The 11,065-nt window shown below is 39.8% G+C and overlaps 1 long non-coding RNA gene across 4 annotated transcripts; it reads right to left on the reverse strand.

Moving 5' to 3' along the window:
* Window positions 1-2,100: 2,100 nt before the first annotated feature.
* LOC125508228 lies at window positions 2,101-6,913 on the reverse strand. Of its 4 annotated transcripts, XR_007283281.1 has the most exons (7): window positions 6,325-6,913; window positions 6,104-6,228; window positions 5,725-5,929; window positions 4,831-5,177; window positions 4,312-4,406; window positions 2,657-2,744; window positions 2,101-2,324 (listed from the first exon to the last, which is right to left on the reverse strand). It is a non-coding gene; the product is annotated as an uncharacterized LOC125508228 (long non-coding RNA). The 4 variants fall into 4 exon arrangements; XR_007283280.1 differs by lacking the exon at window positions 5,725-5,929 and having other exon boundaries at window positions 2,617-2,744; window positions 6,325-6,909; XR_007283278.1 differs by lacking the exon at window positions 5,725-5,929 and having other exon boundaries at window positions 6,325-6,908.
* Window positions 6,914-11,065: the final 4,152 nt, after the last annotated feature.

Below are 11,065 nucleotides of genomic sequence, written 5' to 3' on the forward strand. Positions count from 1 at the left end.
TAATTTCCTCGTCAGGTAGAACCTGTCGAAGGAAAGACGGCTGGCACCCTCGGATCATACGATGCTTTTGTGCAGTTCCACTAAAATCGACCTGAGCATCCCTGATGGCAAAGATATTGAAGAAGTGTGATTAGAATAATAGTACTAGCACTAGTTCATGAGACATAAACTCATCACAAGTAGAAGACGGTAGAAGTAGAGAAAGATCGACATGGAGATGGAGCTACGGCAGTGGAGCAAGCCGGCTCCAAAAGGAAGATGGAATACCTGGGACGTCGGGCTGTAGCTAGAAGGGCGGTTGGGACGCGGCATCGGTCCATACCGCGGTGACCCCCGATTGGGACGCACCAACTGTGGGTTTTCTCCCTCGCCGATGTCGATCGCGTCTACGCAGAACATTGTTCCCTCCCCCCAGCTGCGGGATCAGGCCCATCGTTCTATGCTTGTGAAGAGAGCAACCTAAGCAAGCAGGCTTGTAGCTTAGGCTCCTTCTAGTGTATATATAGTGGTTTTCTTTTTCTCTCCATATCAACCATTTTATATTGCATACGTGTCATTCAAGAATGAAATGATGGTTGCTTCTTCCGACTAACTCACTGTGTGATTTGACTGCTCCTTAGTGGCCCCTACACGTACTCCCCCTACGTGTATGCAACAGTCACACGTACACATGGACGCAAAAACGCGCGTGACGCCCTAATGCATGCATGTCCGAGCACAAGACGGAACACACACGGTCACGCTCAAGTGCTCAACCTACACATGCATGCACACACATACTCAGTTAGGGTGAGCTAGTGACTGTATGAACACCAGAAAATACATATATTGAGCGCAATGAGCGTATTATGAAGTCCACTGACCGTATTTTTACAAATATACAGTGACAGACAGTGTATTTATCTCGTTTAAAATTAAGCCATATTAACCAGAGAGGAGGCAGCATGGCATTACTTTGCTGTGTCCCGTCAACTTGCCGAACAAGGAGAAGGTTGCAGGGCGGGAGAAGCTTGCGCGCGGTGGCTCGCAGGACAAGGAGAAACTTTTGACTAATGCAAGCTCTCCCTCGCTCACGCGGTGGACGTGCAACAGTTAATTCAGTGTCAGATTGCCAGAAGCATACACTATACTACTAGTGCTATTATTGTTCGACTTCCCGAACAGCCAAGCGCAAAGTTTACTAGTACTACTACTATAGTCCATAAAGGTACGTACTATACTAGTACTAGGAACCGGATGAAGGAGCGTCTGCACTCTTATTATAATTTTAAAATGTGATAAAGCAATCTTCAACACATTTGGTTCTCTTCGAGGGTTCTCGCATGTGATAATGGAAGTTGATTGCATGGAACACTCTCCACAATTCTCGCTTACACTACAAGAAATATGTCAACTTGTGACCCTCACGATTGGCCGCTGAAAGGTCATAGTTTTTCATTTGCGACCTTTTTGTGACCAAAAACAGAAGGTCAAAAGCTGGCGGTCGTAAACTGAAATTAACGACCTTCTCTGTGAGAAGGTCGTAGACGTTTACGACGAAAACAGAAGGTCGTTGAACCCATGACCTTTTGTTTTGGTCATTGGTTGTCTGCCCAGGCCACGTCGGATCCGACGTGGCAATCTGACGTGGCAAAATTGCGACCAATTGAAAAGGTCACTAACAAGATTCAGCCCGGTCCGATTCACTGTTTTACATGGGCGGAGCCCAACAATTCAACCGTTTTATTTATTTTTTCTTATCAACTTTTGTCTTATTAATTTTTGCGATTCACTGTTTTACATGGGCGGAGCCCAACAATTCAACCGTTTTATTTATTTTTTCTTATCAACTTTTGTCTTATTAATTTTTGGTCAACTTCACGGGCCAAGCCCAACATTTCAGCATTTTTTTCTAGGCCATGGCCTTTTACTATCTGTTTCTTTTTTGGGCCTCGGCCTTTTTTACACATTTCTATTTAATTTTCAGCCTTAATTGCTGCCAATATGTTTCAGGCCTCTTTTCAAAGCCCAAATAGATTAGGTCCAATAGACATTTTAGCACTTGTTCCATTTGGACCATGCCTCTTCTTTTGTAGCATAGACATACACAATCAACGCAAATTCAATACAACATATACTTTTTCAGCCACTTTCAGCCCAAGAATGCATTTCAAGTAAACAACGGATAATATTGTGAGAATATGTACATAACTACCAGCATTCGAGTAACATGTGCAACAGTACATCAAAATTCTCAACAAATTTAGCATTACAAGTCAATAACATATAAAGCAAGTTGCTAACTGGGGCTTCAAGCTTTCTCCGAATTTCTTCAGGTAGAATTCCTGTAAATGAGAGGAACATCCACATGTTTAGAGTCTCAACATAGGCAATATTTGTTAGCAATAAAATAGAAAAATTAATTCAAGAACCATGCAAGAGCCTAGGTTTTACTATCATTTTGACACCATAGAGTAACATCCAAGAATACCACGAGTTGATGCATTATTCTAGCATAACCAAATTAGAAACATCCCTTGTTGTTCTATTTTAACCTTACTACTACCTCCGTTCCTAAATATATGAGATCTTGGTTCATTTCAGTAATTTAGAAAGAGGGGTGATGGGGCATAGAACCTTGAGCCATTGTTGTGGGGTTGTGGCTGATGAAGGTTACCTTTTGGGGCCCCAAAGGCAGCTCCGCCAGATGCAACAGCAACACCTCCAACAACCACAACAACAGCAGCAGCAGCACCAATAATGACCTGCGTGGCATTTCAGGTCATCATTACAGAAGAAAATAATTAAGAAACAAGCAACCAATATAGCTTCAGCATTACATGTACAGATTTTAGCTTTTTCTACCTAAGTACAAATAGCAAAATGGAACATAGGCAGGTTGATTATATTTGACAGAGCTACCTGAACAAAAAAGAGAACATAGCGCCGTGACTTGTTGAGGACAGAAATAATAATGTTTGATTCATAAATTACAAATTAGTAATATGGGGATTAAGAGCATGCCCACAGAAAGCTAATTGGCAAACAAAACTTATTGGTCAGTTCTCAACACAGAGCAAAGTGGCAAATGATAATGTTTGTTACAATAATTAACAGGGCAGTAGCTCAACCTAAAGAAAGGCAGCAGAACTTATATGAAAGAAACCGAGTTGTAAGTGTATAAAGAGCGATCAATGATTCATTCCGGAGACATGGTAATTTCTTCTAACATATTGTACTATCAAGTAAACTCTCACAAGAAAGATGCCCCAGTAAGTAAGCTGAATGGGTGACAAACTGAATAGTGAAACAAGTTGATAGTTGTACACTATAGTGTTTTACGCACAGTCAAACTGAATGAACTAGATGATACCCCGCGCGTTGCTGCAGGACACTTAGTTGACGTTAAGGATTTTCTTATAAATGAAAGAATGAAATGCCAAACTGGTTTTGAGAATTCGAGAACAACAATGTGACAAAAGCGTAAGTATGCATTGGCAGTAGAGTAGGTTTTCTTAAACAATGAATAGAGTGTATTGCAACCTACTGGATTAACAATGCTTTGGTCACTGAGATATTTTCTTAATTATCTAATAGTGTGAACTATATTATTTGACACTGCACTGTATAGTAATAGGTTAGAGAGGATAATAAAGGGGGGCGTTGAGGAAGCAAGTAGATAAGTACATGATATTTATACATTTATAAAGGTAAAAGCTAAAAAACATGTACACCTTTTTTTCCTTCGATAGACTGAGAGATTTGCAATTGTCATATGACATATGAGTGCTAGATTGTCCGTTTTATAAAATTTTGATTTGATAGTAGCCAGTCAAGTAAGCGTTTTTTTGGGTGTGAATTGATCAACAGAAGTTTGAAGCAATGAATGATGGTGCAAATAGCTGTTTTTAATTGCATACGCTAGCAGTAGGAGGCAACCTTATATGAAGATAAAAAAGGGGGTTCTCTAAGGTGAGTAACTAACATTATTTGACAAAAATGAAAAAGGGGTCACCCTTAGTGGATGCCAGAACGCATGCATCTTCTGATTAGTACAATGGTTCTCCTACATGAAAGGATTAACTGACAGGTGATTTAGTATCATATCTGCTCAAATGAAATTGCTTTGTCCGACCGAGTCCGTATGAACCTATATTAAGATTAAACTTTGAGAACATCCCATGTCTATAAATAAACCTCAAGAACCAATAATATTATCATAATGAAATATGGTGCTGGAGGAGTACGAAATTGTTACTATTGAAAATCAGCGACGGTGCAGAGAACATGATATATTATATTTCAAACAGGATGCTGCAACCACATACATACCAGAAGAATCAAATTAAGAATCCTCTATGGTTGCGACAAAGTTGAAAGTAAAAGAGATGAAGTAAGGAGACACATCCACCAAGAAAGGTCCAAAACTGAAATGAATGATGTCTATTAGAATGGCCACGCATGTTAATAAATCAAAGCTGAAACTCAATTAGTATCTAACAGATACAGTAGTGCAGAAGAATCATCAAAAGAGATAAACACTGCCAAACCAAAGGACCAGTTGTTTAATTCTAAAACGGAACTGCCAATTATGCAGTCAAGGGAACATATACAAATAAGATTAATGGAATCCAATTTAGTTAATCTAATAAAAATGGTTTAGCTATAACAGAGTTACCATCCAGCAATCAACTTGTTCTGAGTGATTGAGGCGTGGACATGTAGCTCAATGAATCCAACTTTGGCAAGAAAAAGCACCAATGTTAACCGATTCAATCCAGCAGCACCAACCTGAGCATGCATGCGAGGCTGGTACTCATAGGAAGCATCAGATAGGATTAATGGGAGTACCTGAGCTTGGGGACCCGCAAGGAGTTGAACTGATCCAGCATTTGGGGCTGTCGCGGGGATATATCAGCACAATCTTTTCCACCATCTGGCATTCAGTAAGCAGCTTGGACGTCCGCCGGCGCTGCAAAACTCAAACGCGAAGCGCCGAAGCTGTAACAAAATTCTTAGGTTGAAACACAATCAAACAAAAAGAAGAACGCCAAGATCGGCGTGGTTGGGAAATCAGGACCTGGTGGTGGTGTCGACGGCGCTGAGGCCGCTGCGGGCACGACGTGTGGGCGACAAGGTCGGAGTTGCACCAACCTGAGTATTTTCAACCTGACCAATTTAGCTCCAATATTTTCAACCTGATCATGACAAAAGTTCAGTCAGGACTAAATATGTTACAAAAGTACAGGGAAACAAAACTCTAGTGTTGTAGAAGAGTTGTTGCAACCTCCGTATTAAGTACACAAAAATAAGAAGGATTCAATAATATATACAGGCAAAAAAAGAAGAGTTGCCATCAATGCTTCAGTTCTGCACTTATCGATGCAGTGGTATATATACCAATTCATAGTACTGTCACAAATCCTTGACTTTATAATTTAGTTTTGACATTCACATATCACTTAGTATGCCTATTGATATATATTTTTAACATGACTTACAGTTTACATAAAGCAATCAGAAAGTATCAATACCAATCTGTGTTACCCCAATGAAAGCGTATATCACTATAAACAGTATTCCATGAAAGAGAAACCCAAAGTAGACAACATTTGCCCATGGAGTACAAATATTGACCTCATTTAGTGGTAATTCATGTGTACTCCTAAACAGACGATGAAGGCTATGTTTCAGTTACCAAAAAGTGAAAATAACAGAAGTAAGAAGTACAGTTGCAGTGATTACAATTTGGCATCAGGGACATCAACCAAAAGGATGCGTGCGGGTGTGCTTTCTCTTTGTTGGGTTCGATTTGGTTCGAAGGGGAGCAAAGCCCGCACCAGGAAATCCTTGTGAATCACTACAAACAGGCCTTAAATTTCCTTGTTGCTGCCCCGAAATAGGGAGTCTGAACTCCGAAACAAGTCCCAGATTTCAATATATGATGATCCTATACCAGAATATCAAGCAAATCAATGGTGCTTTTTATGAGCAACAAGTCGACAGCGGGAGACGTACTGAATAACAGAAAGAGGATTCTAGCGGTTGGTACTGCAACTCTCTCGGAAGAGTACTAACTAGAAAGAGCACCATGGGGACGGGGAGGGTTGGATGGAAATCTCACCAGGATGAGGTCGAAGATGAAGGGGTCGAGGCCGAGCAGGGCGTAGATGCACCAGGAGGTGCCGAAGAGGAACACGGACAGGGACAGCAGGAACGGCATGAACTCCAGCCCTCTTCGACTAACCTCTGCACAAGCACAACCACACGCATGGCTCATGACTCAGTAGTCAGCGCGTACACCAAACTGTTGACTGTAGATTTCAGACATGTGTGCGTGCGTACCGTGAGGACGGCGATCCGTGAAAGCTGATCAAAACGTCGACGCAGGGCATGGCGATGGCGCCAAGCCGCGATGCCGCCGCCGAGGACGACGAGGGAGAGGACCAGGACCCCCGCTTGCAGTCGGTGGTGGCAACCATGTCCACGACGGCCTCCGTCTCGGGCCGCGGGATGAGCACGTCGTCCCGGACGGCGACCACCAGGTCCTTCCAGTGCTCATTCCCGAGCGGCGCGCTGGACGGGGAAGGGGCGGAGGCGGAGGCGAGGAGCCAGCGGAGATGGCGGTGGAGGTGCGGCGGCGAGGGCGGGACGAGCGCGGCGGCCCTGCGACGGAGGGCGCCGACTGAGGCCTCCGGGACGGGTGGAGGAAGAGCGGCGGACGTCCTCCAGGAGGCGAGGAGGAGCGGGTGGTGGCGCCCGGGCGCGGGCGGCGGGGCCGGATCTGAATCAGGAGGGATGGGATCGGCGGGGTGGCGGCGGCGATGTGGGAGACGAGGGGAGGGATGGGGGAGAGGGAGCGCGTGAGGTGGGTGGCGGATCTGGAGCGCTAGGGTTCGCGGGGTGAGAGGGTGAGGGAGTTTTCTTTTTTCTGTTTCTTTTTTTGGAGAGAAAGAGGGGGAGGGGGAGGGGGAGAAAGGGCTGCCGTCGGATCCGAGAGCATCTGACGGCGTTTGAGCACGATTCGCGTGACATGTCCATAGACCAATCAAAACCCAGTACACGTTATGACCTTCTAAATTGGTTGTAATCGACTAAAAATAAGGTGTTGAATCATATTTTTTTAAAAAGGTGTTGAATTATATAAACAATTTTATGATATGAGAAATTCAAAAAGAAACATTCTCATTGTGTCACCAAATGTGACATAGTTTTTAGGAAAACTAACAAATTTGGAATTGGAATAAGACAAATATCTTTTAGGGGGGAGGGATCATTTCTATTTTCAGAGTGCCAAAAATGTTTACAACACCACTCCATTTTTCTAAAACTATAAGACAATATTTTATGTACAGTTGACAAAATCTTTATATGTAAAATGCTTTCGATCCACCTCTCATCAAAAAGACAAATTATGTTGAAAAAATGCATTCTTTTGTTTTTCTTCTACTTTTTCACATGAAAAAATAAAAGAAATGATATCATATTTGTGCACAATGGTGCATCTTGGAATGGCAAACAATGTTACCTAAGAAAGTTTTCATTTTCTTTGCACGGAAAATTCATTTTTTTTTTTCGAGTGCCCGAAAAGAGGCTTTTTTGTGAAGGACCTACCAAATATTTGTTGTAAAATTGTACCAAATTAATTTTATAAAATACTAGGCCATGTTTAATGCACAATTGACCAAATGGTTGGGTGTCAAAAGTGTTGATCCACCTCTAGTGAAAAAGACAAAATTATACCGTTTTAGTAGGAAGCGGGTCAAATTTGAACCGTAGCTGCATCATAGTTTGCTCTTTATTTTTTCCAAAATCATTTCTAGGTGCATAACTATCTATTTAATCATAGAAATATCAAAAGGTTTGCAAGATTCAACAACTAGATATGAACGGTCAAGCCCGCCGTTTCGACCGCATTTCGAAACGGGCATAAAAATTAAAAAAAATTGGAAATCCTTCGCATTGTGTCATTATATGTGACCAAGTTTTCAGGAAAAATAATAAACTTGTAATACGACAATTATATTTAAAAAGTGTTCTCTGAAATGAGCTATCATGCGTGAAGATTCATGGCTTTCAAGTGAAATGATCAATCTTATGGCCACATTCATGGCATAGTTTGTTCAAATGATCTGATATTGTGCACAATGGTGCATCTTGGAATTACAAACAATTTTTCCTAAAGGAGTTTTCATTTTCTTTGCACGAAAAATTCATTTTTCATTTTTCGAGTGCCCGAAAAGAGGTTTTTTTGTGAAGACCTACCAAATATTTGTTGTAAAATTGTACCAAATCAATTTTCTAAAATACTAGGCCATGTTTAATGCACAATTTACCAAATGGTTGGGTGTCAAAAGTCTTGATCCACCTCTAGTGAAAAAAACAAAATTCTGCCTTTCAGTAGGAAGTGGGTCAAATTTGAACTGTAGCTGCCTCATAGTTTCCTCTTTATTTTTTCCAAAAATCATTTCTAGGTACATAACTATCTACTTAATCATAGAAATATCAAAAGGTTTGCAAGATTCAACAACTAGATATGAACGGTCAAGCCCGCCGTTTCGACCGCATTTTGAAACGGGGATAAAAAATTAAAAAAAAATCAAAAAATTAGAAAACCTTTGCATTGTGTCATCATATGTGACCAAGTTTTCGGGAAAAATAATAAACTTGTAATACGACAATTATATTTAAAAAGTGTTCTCTGAAATGAGCTATCATGCGTGAAGATTCATAGCTTTCAAGCGAAATGATCAATCTTATGGCCACATTCATGGCATAGTTTGTTCAAATGATCTCATATTGTGCACAAGGGTGCATCTTGGAATTACAAACAATTTTTCCTAAAGGAGTTTTCATTTTCTTTGCACGGAAAATTCATTTTTCATTTTTCGAGTGCCCGAAAAGAGGTTTTTTTGTGAAGGACCTACCAAATATTTGTTGTAAAATTGTACCAAATCAATTTTCTAAAATACTAGGCCATGTTTAATGCACAATTTACCAAATGGTTGGGTGTCAAAAGTATTGATCCACCTCTAGTGAAAAAGACAAAATTCTGCCTTTCAATAGGAAGCGGGTCAAATTTGAACTATAGCTGCATCATAGTTTCCTCTTTATTTTTTCCAAAATCATTTCTAGGTACATAACTATCTATTTAATCAGAGAAACATTAAAAGGTTTCCAAGATTCAACAACTAGATACAAACGGTCAAGCCCGCCATTTCGATCGCATTTTGAAACGGGCATAAAAAATTCAAAAAAAAAATAGGAAACCTTTGCATTGTGTCATTATATGTGACCAAGTTGCCAGAAAAAAATAATAAACTTGTATTACGACAATTATTTTTAAAAAGTGTTCTAAAAAATGAGCTATCATCTCTGAAGATTCATGGCTTTCAAGTCCAAATGATTAATCTTATGGACACATTCATGGCATAGTTTGTTCAGATGATCTCATATTGTGCAAAAGGGTGCATCTTGGAATTCCAAACAATGTTGCCTAAGGGAGTTTCATTTTCCTTGCACGGAAAATTCATTTTCCATTTTCCGAGTGCCCGAATTGAGTTCTTTTTGTGAAGGACCTACCATATATTTCTTACAAATTTGGACCAAAATAATTTTCTAAAATATTAGGACATATTTGATGCACAATTGACAAAATGGTTGGGTTCCAAAAGATTCGATCCGCCTCTGGTGAAAAGACAAATTTCCGCTGATTTAGTAGGAAGCGGGTCAAATTTGAACTACAGCTGCCTCATAGTTTGCTCTTTATTTTTTAGAAAAATGATTTCTAGGTACATAAGTATCTATTTAATCAGAGAAACATCAAAAGTTTTCCAAGATTCAACCACTAGCTAGGAACGGTCAAACCCGTCGTTTTGATCGCATTCCGAAACGGGCATAAAAATTTCAAAAAATTGGAAAACCTTCGCATCGAGTCATTATATGTGACCAAGTTTCCAGGAAAAATAAGAAACTTGTAATACGGCAATTATTTTCAAAAAGTGTTCTCAGAAATGAGCTATCATGCGTGAAGATTCAGTGTTTTTAGGCCAAATGATCAATCTTATGGCCACATTCATGGCATAGTTTGTTCAAATGATCTCATATTGTGCACAAGGATGCATCTTGGAATTCCAAACAATGTTTCCTAAGGGAGTTTTCATTTTCTTTGCACGGAAAATTCATTATCCATTTTCCGAGTGCCCGAATTGAGTTCTTTTTGTGAAGGACATACCATATATTTGTTGCAAAATTGGACCAAATCATTTTTATAAAATACTAGGCCATATATGATTCAAAATTGAACAAATGGTTGGGTGTCAAAAGCCTTGATCCACCTCTGGTGAAAAAGACAAATTCCCGTCAATTTAGTAGGAAGCGGGTCAAATTTGAACTACAGCTGCCTCATAGTTTGCTATTTATTTTTTCAAAAAATCATTTCTAGGTATATAAGTATCTATTTAATCAGAGAAACATCAAAAGTTTTCCAAGATTCAACCACTAGCTAGGAACGGTCAAGCCCGCCGTTTTGACCACATTTTGAAACGGGCATAAAAAAATTCAAAAAAAATCAAAAATTTGGAAAACCTTCGCATTGTGTCAATATGTGTGACCAAGTTACCATGAAAAATAATAAACTTGTAATAAAAAAATTATTTTTAAAAAGTGTTCTCAGAAATGAGCTATCATGCGTGAAGATTCATGGCTTTCAAGCCAAATGATCAATCTTATGGCCACATTCATGGCATAGTTTATTCAAATGATCTCATATTGTGCACAAGGGTGCATATTGGAATTACAAACAATATTTCCTAAGGAAGTTATCATTTTCTTTGCACGAAAAAATCATTTTCCATTTTTTGAGGGCCTGAAATGAGTTTTTTGTGAAGGACCGACCATATTTTTGTTGCAACAGTGGACCTAATCAATTTTATAAAATACTAGGCCATATTTAATGCACAATTGACAAAATGGTTGGGTTTCAAAAGTTTTGATCCACCTCCGGTGAAAAAGACAAATTTCCATTGATTCGGTAGGAAGCGAGTCAAATCTGAACTCCAACTACCTTATTGTTTGCTCTTTATTT

Source organism: Triticum urartu, chromosome 5 (assembly GCF_003073215.2).
Source record: "Triticum urartu cultivar G1812 chromosome 5, Tu2.1, whole genome shotgun sequence".
NCBI lineage: Eukaryota > Viridiplantae > Streptophyta > Magnoliopsida > Poales > Poaceae > Triticum > Triticum urartu.